Here is a 12,158-nt window from a genome sequence, read left to right as displayed (position 1 = left end):
GCTCGATACTACTGGCATGTTTGCATCCCCATACATATTTATCTATCCACAGCCTCATCTTACTTCAGTAATTTAAGTATTTTCTTCAGAAGTATCAGAAGGGGCACTGATTGCCATTTTAAAAGCTGTTTCAAGGCACGATCTGTGTATATTTTTTAATTGTAAAAGTAAAACACCACTAATGAAAATAAAGTCAACTTCAAAAACCCTTAAAATGGAAAAAAAAAAATCTTTTCCACTTTTATCTAGAGTTGTTGTTGCTATTGTTCAGTCACTAAGTCGTGTCCAACTCTTTGTGACCCCAAGGACTGCAGCATGCCAGGCTTCACTGTCTCCCAGAGTTTGCTAAAATTCATGTCCATTGCTATCTAACCATCTCATCCTCTGCTGCCCCTTTCTCCTTTTGCCTTTAATCTTTTCCAGAATCAGAGTCTTTTCCAATGAGCTGGGTCTTCACATCAAGTGGCCAAAGTATTGAAGCTTCAGCATCAGTCCTTTCAACGAATATTCAGAGTTGACTTCCTTTAGTATTGATTGGTTTGATCTCCTTGCTGTCCAAGGGACTCTCAAGAGTCGCTTATCCCAAGGTAAGCGTATCCCAAGGTATCCCAAGGTATTTCTTGTGTATTTTTTCCACATAAATATATAGGTGTATATATACATATACCTATATATACATATATATAGGTGTATGTATACATATACATATATATATACATATATATATGTATATATACACACCATTTTCCCACAAAGCAGATCATAAAATATACAAATATACAGTATCCTATTGCGAGATAATAGAAAATATATGCATTGAACTGTTCTCCAGTTTCAGCACAGAACTACTAAACCCTAAGTGATAAGAACACTGGGAGCATCTTTTGTTCTGATATTTGGTCTTCGACCCTGCTTCCTGATACAGAGTTCCTAAATAGCTTTGAATTTCCTGGGGGTTTGTAGCCTCTTTTATTTTAGTGAGGTGAGCTATTGGATGGCTCCTGGATGAGGCCTGGTCTCCAGAAAGACCAAGCCAAGATTAGAAGCTTGGAATTTTCAGCCCTACCACCCATTCTCCAGAGAGGGGGAAAAAGGAATAGAAATGGAATTAATAATTAATTGATTATGCCTGTGTGATGAAGCCTCTATAAAAATCCCAATAGTATGGGGTTTGGAGAGCTTCCAGACAGGTGAACACATCTACCCAGTGGGAGGATGAACCACTCCTGCCCTCAGACCTTCCCAGACCTTGCCCCATGTGTCTTGTCATCTAGCTGTTCATCTGGATCCTTTACATTACACTTTGTTATGTAATAAACTGATAAACATAACTGTTTCTCTTAATTCTTTGAGCTGTTCTAGCAAATAATGCAATCCAAGGGGTAGGAGATCATGGGAACCTCCAGTTTGTAGCCAAATCAGACAGAAATCATGGATAACCTGGGAACCTGGTTACTCTGAAGTAGGGGGCAATCTCATAGGACTGAGCCTTTAACCTGTGGGATAGTGTCCAGGTAAATAGTGTCAGTGAAAGTGAAAGTCACTCAGTCGTGTCTGACTCTTTGTGACCGCATGGACTATACAGCCCGTGGAATTCTCCAGGCCAGAATACTGGAGTGGGTAGCCTTTCCCTTCTCCAGGGGATCTTCCCAATTCAGGGATCAAACCCAGGTCTCCCGCATTGCAGGCATATTCTTTACCAGCTGAGCCATGAGGGAAGCCCTTGTGTCAAGATTGTATTAAATTGTAGGACACCCAGCTCATGTCATAGAGAATTGCTTGATGTGGGGAAATTTCCCACGTATCTGGTGTCAGAAATGTTGTAAATGTGATAGATAGTGAAGGAGACAGAGGAGGAAGAGTGAGTTTTTCCTAATCACCTATACCTTGTTTTATTAATTTAAATAAATAATTTAATAATTAATTGATTTAAAATTAATTTAATAATTTATTTATTTAATTTAAATAATACATCAGAAATATTTCCATGTCAGCACATACAGATCTTCTTAAGATCTTTTAATCATTGGATGTGCCATAATTTATTTAACCACTGCCCCATTGATGAACATTTAAATAATTTCTAGTTGTTACTATAAAGTGTTTCTATGAACATTTTTATACATGTGTCATTGGAAATTTGTATTGCTCTATATTAGGATAAATTCCTGTAACTGAAATTGCTAGGTTAAAGTATATATACATTTAAAAATTGGGTTAGATGTTGCCAAATTGTAACCTCCAAACAGTTGTTCCATTTCCACCAACAGTAAAAGTTCACCTATACCCTTGTCAAAATGAAGTTTTGCCAAACTTTCAAGTTTTTGTCAATCTGGTAGATAAAAATGGTATCACATTGCTATGATTTCCATTTTTCTAAGCACTAATGAAATTGTATTTTTTTCCAAGTAGTTTTGCCATTCTTATTTTCTTTATGAAATACATGTTCATATTCTTTGCCCTTTTTTCTGTTCATTTTTTCCTTGTTAAACTGTAAGATGTCTTTATACAATAATGAAATAAATACTTTGTGTTGTGTTACAACTAATTATTTTCTTCTACACCAGTTGTCTTTTGGCTAAATTTATAGTATTTTCTTGTTGTTTTTATCATATTTGTTTTTACCATTAAAAAGTTTCAAGTATTTTATTTTACACTAAAGCATTTATTAGCACTTTCCTTTTCGGTTTCTGAGTTTTGTCTATGTTTTCAATATTAGCTCTCTTACAAGAAGGGTCTCTTTACAGTTGCCTAAGCTTTAGTGTACCAAGGCATGATTTGAATTTTACTACATCATAGGTATAGATTAAAAAAACTGGATTTGGAGGACTTTCCTAGTGGTCCAGTGGTTAAAACTTCACCTTCCAATTGCAGGGGACATGGGTTCAATTCCTGTTGGGGAACTAAGGTCTCACATACTGTGAAAGCGAACATGTTAGTCGCTCAGTTGTGTCTGACTCTTTGGGGCCCCACAGACTGTAGCAGCAGGAGCACCAGGCTCCTCTGTCCATGGAATTCTCCAGGCAAGAATACTTCTCCAGGGGGTCTTCCCAACCCAGGGATCAAACCCAGATTTCCCACATTACAGGCAGATTCTTTACTGTCTGAGCCAAAAATTTTTTAAAATAATAATAAATAAAATGAAAAATAATTAGATTTTACTTTGGAAAGAGAAAATTCACAATATCTTTAACAAAAGGGAGGGCCAAGAGACCCCATTCTCTTAGTGTCCCTGGCTGACCTGCTGGCCTCACAGAATGATTTTCCAGAGAAGGGAATTCGGCCTATCTTTTGGTCTCCTTCTGGTGTACAGCAAGTTTGAGAGTAGCCTTATCAGTGAAAGGAATATCCAGACTGTTTTGGCACTAGGCAACCTGGATTTTGGTGCGAGCTGTTTACCCGAGTTGTCTGGGAAACACACACAAGCTGCCCAGCCATTGGCTTTTGGTCCTGTGGGGTGTTACACAAGAGAAAGGAAGCCAGTAGTCACATGAGAAGCTGGGCTTGTGTATAGTTAGTTCCTTAGGCTGGGAGAAGCCCCCTTCCTCAGCTCCAACCCCTCATACCTGGTATGAGCTAACTCTTTATCCAGGTAACACAGAATGATTTAGAACACAAGATTTATTTAGAACACAAGATTTATTTAGAACAAGCCTGCTCTTTGTATTATATTAAGTCAGTAAAGAGTCAGTCAGTGGAGGTGAGACTAACACTTTATACCCCCAACATTCCATTTTGAATATTTTCAAACTCATGTAGTTTGAAAAAAAAAAAAAAAAAACAAACTCATGTAGTTCAAAAGAATGATACGATGAATGACCCTATACTCTTCACCCAGATTCACCAATTGTTAACACTTTGTCACCTCTCCTTTATCTCCTTCTATAAACATATACTGTTATCCACTGAACCATTTGAAAGTAAGTTGAATATTTTATGAGGTTTCACTCAAAATAATTCAGCATACATCTCCTAAGAATAAAGGCATTCTCCTATATAACTGCAATACTATTTTTAGACCTAGAAAAATTAATGATTCAATATCTTTAAATCCACATTCAAATTATTCTAATCATCAAAATATCTTTTATAGCCATCTTTTTTTTTATCCAAGATCTTATTAAAGTCCATACATTGCATTTGATTCTGTCTCTCGAGTCCAGTGCTCTGAGGTAGACATTTAGCAATGCCTGGAGATACTTCTGATTGTCATGACTGGAAGTGCTACTGGTATCAAGTGGATGGAGGCCAGGGATGCTGCTGAATATCCTAAAATACACAGGACAACCCCTTACAACAAAGAAGTATTTGGCCCAAAATATCAATTAGGTAACAAGGTAATGAAGCCAGCCTAGACTCAAGTGGTCGAGAAATCAACTACCTCTTGATTGGAGTTGCTGCAAAGTCACATTACAAGACATGTGCACTCAGTCTATCAAACTGATATTGTTTACCTCTTATTGCATAATATCAGGAGGTATACATGTCAGATTGTCCCACTGTTAGTGATTGTCCCACTGTTAGTTAAGTTTGTTACCTGATTAAATGGTAACTGACAGAGTTCTCCTTTGGAAAGCTTTCTCTCTGAAATAAACAAGGTGATACTTTGGTGTGCTTTGTCTATCCTGCTTGCCATTGTATTAATTTCCTAAGACTGCTATAACAAAGTACCCACAGATTGGCTGGCTTAAAACAACAGGAATTTATTGTCTCATAGTCTGGAGACAAGAAGTATGAAAACAATGTGTTGGTAGGCTCCCTCTGAAACTCTAGAGGAGAATCCTTTCTTGACTCTTCCAGCTTCTTTTAGCTCCAGACATTCCTTGACTTGTAGCTGCAGCACTTCAATTCAGCCTCCATCATCCTGTGGCATTCTCCATGTGTCCCCATATTGTCCCATGTCTATCTTCTTACAAGGACACCAGTCATTAGGATCCCACCCTTCTACAGTATGACCTCATCTTAACTAATTACATCTCAACAAAACTATTTCCAAATAAGATCACATTCTGAGGGCTGGGGGTAGGATTTCAACAAACCTTTTTTGGGAAACGTAATTCAGCCCATGACACCCATCTACCCTTTACCCAAAGGTTTTATCATCCACTGATAGTCCTTGATTGAATCAGTTATTATATTGAGAATTGCACAACAGTGTTCTTCTTAACCCTCATCAATTCAACATTTATGAGCTGGCATTCTTCTGTAAAGAAGAAGGTTTGGTTTTTCCCATTTCTCCCCTATCTCTTCTTTCCTCTCCCTCCCAACTTTTCAAATCACTTTGAATATGTGACTTTTTCTTTTGATACAACCAATCAAATTGTGGTGATCAAATTGTCTCAAATTTGGTTAATTAGAGTCCATAAAGTCAACTATTGGGAACCTGGTTGCTCAGTGGTAAAGAAGCTACCTATCAATGCAGGAGTGCAGGAAAAACAGGTTTGATCCCTGGGTTGGGAAGATCCCCTGGAGGAGGAAATGGCAACCCACTCCAGTATTCTTGCCTGGAGAATCCCATGGACAGAGGAGCCTGCTGGGCTACAGTCCATGGGGTCACAAAGAGTCAGACATGACTGAGTGACTGAGCAAAGTCAACTTAGCAAGTAAAAGTACAATATGCATTTAAATTTGCATTAAATTGAAAATTCTTAAAATGTTACTTCTCCACTAATCTATCCCATAAGATCTACTTCACTTGTCCAGGTAAGTTGGGGCTCACATATTTCTCCCTGGAGAGGCTCTGATAAGTCTCTTCATCATTCCCAAAGTTTAACCATTAAAAAAAACCCATCATTTATTGAGTGTTTTACTTTACATATATTATTTTCATTGTCATAATAACTGTGCCTTAGTAATGTTACTGTGCTGTGCTGTCCTGTGCTTAGTTGCTCAGTCATGTCCAACTCCTTGCGACATCATGGACTGCAGCCTGCCAGGCTCCTCTGTCCATGGGGATTCTCCAGGCAAGAATACTGGAGTGGGTTGCCATGCCCTCCTCCAGGGGATCCTCCCAATCCAGGGATCAAACCCAGGCCTCTATGTCTCCCACATTGCAGGTGGATTCTTTACCATCTGCATAAAGAATCTGGAGTGGGAATTCCAAGAATACTGGAGTGGGTAGCCTATCTCTTCTCCAGGAGGATCTTCATGACCTAGGAATCAACAAGGTCTCCTACATTGCAGGTGGATTCTTTACCAGCTGAGCTACCAGGGAAGCCCAGTAATTTTACTACATGTGAAATGTGAAATCTGAGGCTCAAAGTGAGACACTAGAAGGAGCATGGATTTTGCAAGCCAATACATTGTATATGGGCTCTATCACCTATTAGGTATGTGATTTGGGGCCTCTGTGGCCTTGGTTTGTTTATACTATGGGGATGATAATATTTTCCTCATAGGTCTGACCCAGCAGCTTATCTAACCTAGAGCAAGTGTTTACTAGTTCTCTTCTTTCCATATCCTGATGACAGGCCATGACTTCTAGGTCATGTTGGATAAATGACTGTGCCACAGAGTCCACTAGCGATTAATCAGGAGTTGATCGATTTTATTAATTCAGAATATGCTCATTACTAATTAAGGTAGCTTTCCCTAAGTTTCAGCTAAAATTTACCTTTACTGTATTTAAGGGAAAAAAAAGTTTTGCTAATTAACGTCTTAAAAAATGTTGTGGGAAGGAGATCTTATCTACTCAACCTAAGAGAACAACTTTGGAGGAGATCTTTTGCATTTGCATAGGAATCTCATTTACAAATCAATCTTCAAAATATGTAGACTCTTTACTTGAAAACAATGCATTCATTCATTCCACAAATAGTATCGAGCATCTAGCACATGCAATGGTCTAGGTGCTTAAGATACATCAGAGGATAAAATAAATATTTCTGCCCTTGTTTACCTTCCAATTGGAGGAGACAGATGAAAAACAAGTAAATATGAAAACTGTATAGAGTATTAAAGTAGATAAGTGCTAATGAGAAAAACAAACAAAGCATAGGAGGAGATTGCTATTTTAAATAGAGTTGTCATCCTTTAAAAGGTGATAGTGGAGCAAAGACTTGAAGGAGGAGAGGAAGTTGGGCATGTGGCCATCTGGGAGAACAACAAATACAAAGGTCCTTGGGCAGGAGTGTGCTTGGCCTTCTGGAGGCATGGAAAGGAGGCCACTGTGGCTGGAGTATAATGAATAAGAGGAAGTATGTTATTTATCTAACACTTAGATAGGCAACCACTCCAGTATTCTTGCCTGGAAAATCCCATGGAGGGAGGAGCCTGGCGGGCTACAGCCAGAGGGGTCACCAAGAGTCGGACACAACCGAGTGACTAATACTTACACTTACTAGTAGCAGTATTTTAAGCACTAAAAATATTAACTAATCTTCCCAACAACTTGTGGCATGGTGCTGTTTTTTTCTCTTTTCCAGATGAGGAAACTGAGCCACAGGAGGGTTAAATAACTGTCTCCAAATCACATAACTCTCAAATGATAGAGATGGAACTGGTACTCAGGTAGTTAGTCTCTAGAGACATTTGGCGCTCTTAAGTACCCGAGTATGCTCTCCTGCCTCGTAGTTATTAAAAGATGAGGTCTGACAACTGAAGACTAGAGCCCATAGGTCATTAAAGGCCATTGGTAAATAATCAAATTTTTATTCTGTGTGATACGGGGTTTTGAACAAAAGAGTGATACGTCTGTTTTTGTTGTTGTCCTGCAAACTTCAGATATGTGTTCCTCTTGGCATTTAATATGCTTATGAAAAGTCAAAAGGATTTCAATTTATGGGAACAAAGAAATTTTGATATATATAATTTAGAGATGATGTCCCATCAAATGCCATTTGTGTAAGGGTGATCTCTTCTGTTTTCAAAATCTAATAGGAACCTCTTTATTGTGTGGATCTAGCAATTATTATGTATTTGACTGTGCTGTCTTGGGGCACCAAGGCAACATTATTTTTCTATTTTGAAGGGAAAAAAATGTTTAAAAGCAAATGGTTATGTAAAATATGTCATATCTGCATACCAAAGGTGATGGGTTATTGGTGCTACTTTCTTAGGGCTTAATGTGTCAGTACCTTAGGGAGCCACTTCAGTGGGGCTCCATGACCCAAACTGTGGAGTGATCCAGAGCCAGCTGCCCCCGACAGTAACAAAGGACTCAAGCTCAAGCCACCCAACCTGCTCAAGACAGATTTAGGAGCAGCACATGGCAGAGTCAGCCAGGAGAAAAGAAAGCATTGGGAAGATTACGCAGTCATCCAAGAATGATATTAATGACTGTAATTGCCATAATTTACTTAGCATTTACTGTATGCCTAGCATCATGCCAAATACTTTACAAGCATGAGCTATATAGTATCATCATCCCCATATTGTGAGTAAAGAAACTGGCTTGAAGAGATTAAGTAAATTGCTTAAGATCATATACAGCTGTGACTTAAGCACAGCTCTGCCAGTCTCCAGAGCCCATATTGAGACTCATTTATTCTATGCTGTCTAGGAATGTACTTGTCTCTGATTATTCCTTCTGTAACCCTCAGAACACTATCTTCCTGGAGGTGGTTCCAGTTCTGTCTCAGCCATGACTGCAGCTAGCTTGCTTTGTTTGGGTACACGGAATCCTGCTACCTGGGGCTGGAGCTTATCTGCCACTCTCCCAGCCTGGCCCTCCCCCTTGGTTGCCATTGAGCAACTAGGCTTATCAGCTACACACCATGAATTTCTGGCTTCTCTCTCTACTCCCCAACTAGGACTAAAGGCCATGCCATAGAGCATTGGCTGTGGCTTGCTAAGAGACTATTAATAGGAACATATGACATAACTTAAAAGTCTGAGGAAAGAAACTTTTGGTGTGGTACATTTTGATCACTGGGAAATAGGAGATGGAAGAGAACCATGAAGATGGGTTACTTTTACTTTCTCCATCCCAAGAACTTACCTGAGCATGTTTTTGCCATGCAGAATGTCTGGAGATATTCTGCATGCACAGGCAGGTGTACCTACTGCCTCTGTAGATTATTCAAACATCACCTTGCATCGCTTCCTCTCTTTCTCAGTCTCTCTTCCCTTTTTCTCTCACTCTTACTGCCCTAGGATTACATCTCCTAAATAAAACATTAGCATTAATTCTTGCTTTGAGTTCTGTTTTTCTAGAAAATATAGGCTAAGACATTCAGACTCAATTTCTCTCAGTGGAACCACCATGTCCTACCCTCCCTTGGCTCAGGGCCAAGCTTCCAAAAATGTATTCTAAAAGATAATAGCTGGTAAAAATATTGTCAGTCTTATTAGTATGTCTGATAGAATTCATGTATTCCTCCAAATACATACCGCCACCCTTGATAGTAAAAATATTCTGAACCAGTGGCTCAAAACTAGCCTCAATCCTAAATCTACTCTTGCTCTGAAGTTCTTACAAGAACTTTCCCTTTCTTTCCAGTCTCATTCTGGCTTGGTTCCCCATTATTCTAACTTATGCTATTATAACACCTTCCTAATTTGTCTTTCTGTTTCCACATTTTCCTACTTCTGATCCAATCTGAATACCACTGCCATCAGATAAACAGCCCTAAAAACTGATTTTATCTTGCTCTCCCACTTTCAAAAAACCTTCACTAACTTTTGACTGCACATAAAATAATGTTTAAAGTTCCTTCTAAAACAAATCTTCACTCAAGGCCCTCCACAAACTGTTGTGACCTACATTTCCAGCTTTAATGCCAATGGTAATGTTTCTCTATTTTAATTACACCATTAGCTATTCTGGGCTGCTTGCTTTTTCCAAACATGTGTTGTGCTTTTCAGAGACCACCATGCCTCTGCTATTGAACTAGGCAACAGAAGGACTTGTGAGTTTTGATAACCACCCTGGGAAGTGTCAGAATGCTTGCCACACCCATAACCACTTCTCAAGGATTTCTAATTGACAGAACACTGAATTATGTATCAATTTATTCTGCCATTTCAAGCAAAACCATTTAGTCCAGGAGCAGGCACCTACCCTAGAGCTCTTATGCTCATATAACAACTTGTCAGAGGAAGTTCTTCCTAACTGCTTGTACTTGATGGTGAGCAGCCAAACCAGTCAGGCCCTTTGGAGGGTTGAATATGAAACACAAAGAGAGAGTCAGCAGTAGGGAGAAACAAAAAGATTCACAGAGGGAAGAAAGCTGACATCACGTAGCAGCAGAAACCATGAGCAATAGAAACTGTGAGACAAAGAAAAGAATAGAAAGTACTTAGTAGCAAGGGCAACAGAATAGAGTCACAATAATAGCAGATAATTAGAGTACAAAGCAACAGATATTTACTGCCAAAGAGCCCACAAGATAACCCAGCTGCTATGGCTGTCTTGTGTGCTGAATCACCTTCCAGTCCCCACTGGTCATTACTTAAACTTAGATGGAGGCAACTTGAGTCTATCTCTGTTCTGAAAATTAAATTTTTGCCTCCCGGTGTCTGTATCAGTCAAGATCATGGCAGGAAACTCACACTCCACTGGGATTTTGACAATAATTTGATGAAGACACTATCTACGAAGATGTAGGCAGGGTTTCTGGAGCTCAGGAAGTATTGAGGCACCCAAGGACTAGTGAGAGTAGAAGCCCAGGACTGAAGAGACAAGGGATGGAAAAGGTGTTATGAGAGTCCTGAAGGAGCTCTAGCTGCGAAAGGGCATAGCTGCTGCCAGAACCTGGTGCTAAAGCAGAAGAAGGAAGAAGAAATACGTCAACCTCTTTTTTTCTCCTACCCTTTGATACTTGCTGATGCCTCCCACTGGCTAAACCCAACAGTAAGCAAGAGGGCAATGGAGCCCAGGCAAGTCATCTGTAGATAACAGCCTCACGGGGCACAGAGCAGGGAATAGGAGGATAGGAGGCTGTCATGGGCTACCTAGTGCACCTCAAAAAAATATATCCACACACTACTGCCTGGGACCTGAGAAAATTATAGTACATGCAAAAGATGTGATTGATTTCAGGATCCTGAGTGGAAGAGTGTATCCTAGTTTACGTGGGTGGGCCCTAAGTGCAATCACATGTATGCTAATAAAAGAGAAGTAGACTGAGTTCTGAGAGAGAAGAGGAGGAAGCAGCATGTCCACAGAATCAGAACTGGAGTGAAGTAGCCACAAGCCAGGGAATCCTGGAGCCATCAGAAACTGGAAGAGACAAGGAACAGATTCATCCTTAGAGCCTTCGGGGGGAGCCTAGCCCTGCCAAAGCCTTAATTTCAGGCTTCTGGCCTCCAGAACTTTGAGAAAATAAAATTATGTTGTTGTTAGCCACCCAGTTTGGTAATTTGTTGCAGCAGTCACAGGAAACTAATACAGGGGCCAAACAGAGAATAAGGAGCGCAAAATCTATTCATCTCAAATGCTGTGTTGACTAACATGATATCCCCGGTCACCTTGACTGGAAATTCTTTTGCCTACCTTCGGTATTCCCTTCGGTACTTCTTGTTGGACCACTCATATGATTCAGATAAAATGCTCCCTAGTTATAGTTACTTTTGCATACAAATATTTTTTCCTCCTAACTAGATTATAAATTCTCCTTTAGAACAAGAACCTTGTCTTGCCCATCTTTGTATCCCATGAAAATCCTAGCACAGTACTTTGAACAGAGTTCACATTCTGTAATTGGTAAATGAGAAAGAAAGCTTCCATTTGTCCATCCATAAATGGAAAATAACAATTTCCACTGACTTGCCTTTCAGAGATAATAATGGCAGTGTTTCCTGGAAACAATTTCTGTACCTGTAATAGAATGGTAGAACTGAAACACCCATTTCTTCTGGAGCAGTTCCTTTAAAAAAAAAAAACCATTTGGTTTTAGCATGTCATCTATCCCATGTGGAGCTAAACCTGCTTGTAGTTTCACCCCAAGGAGGAAAAGGCAAGATAATTAGAAAATATTAGAGCTGAGTATTGGTTTTTTTCTCAGGAATTCTGATTCATCAAATAAATATTTATCAAAAGACTATTATGTTAAAGTACAGTCCATAAATGCTGGGGGAATATACACACATGTACACACACATAGAATAAGCTGTAATTTCAAGTTAGTAGTTGCCACACAACATGATGAATGCTTTTTATAAAAACAAGATGCTACGGGACCAGAAGGAAGGGAATGATTAACTCTATCGATGGAAGG

At 39.4% G+C, this 12,158-nt stretch overlaps 1 protein-coding gene and 1 long non-coding RNA gene across 3 annotated transcripts in view; one reads left to right on the top strand and one right to left on the bottom strand.

Annotated features, from left to right (window-relative positions):
- MKLN1 (muskelin 1) overlaps positions 1-12,158 on the bottom strand; it is a 384,259-nt gene that overhangs the window by 234,556 nt on the left and 137,545 nt on the right. The window lies entirely within an intron of this gene.
- The window catches only part of LOC145524551 (uncharacterized), a 38,489-nt gene that overhangs the window by 13,957 nt on the left and 12,374 nt on the right, over positions 1-12,158 (top strand). Inside the window, exon 2 of the long non-coding RNA XR_014067661.1 lies at positions 424-587. This is a non-coding gene — a long non-coding RNA (uncharacterized LOC145524551). The remainder of the gene's footprint in view (positions 1-423; positions 588-12,158) is intronic.

The sequence above is a fragment of the Giraffa tippelskirchi genome, chromosome 10 (assembly GCF_054371585.1).
Source record: "Giraffa tippelskirchi isolate mGirTip1 chromosome 10, T2T-mGirTip1v1.2.pri, whole genome shotgun sequence".
Lineage (NCBI taxonomy): Eukaryota > Metazoa > Chordata > Mammalia > Artiodactyla > Giraffidae > Giraffa > Giraffa tippelskirchi.
Note: the sequence above shows the minus strand (reverse complement) of the source record. Positions and strands in the feature narration are given on the sequence as shown.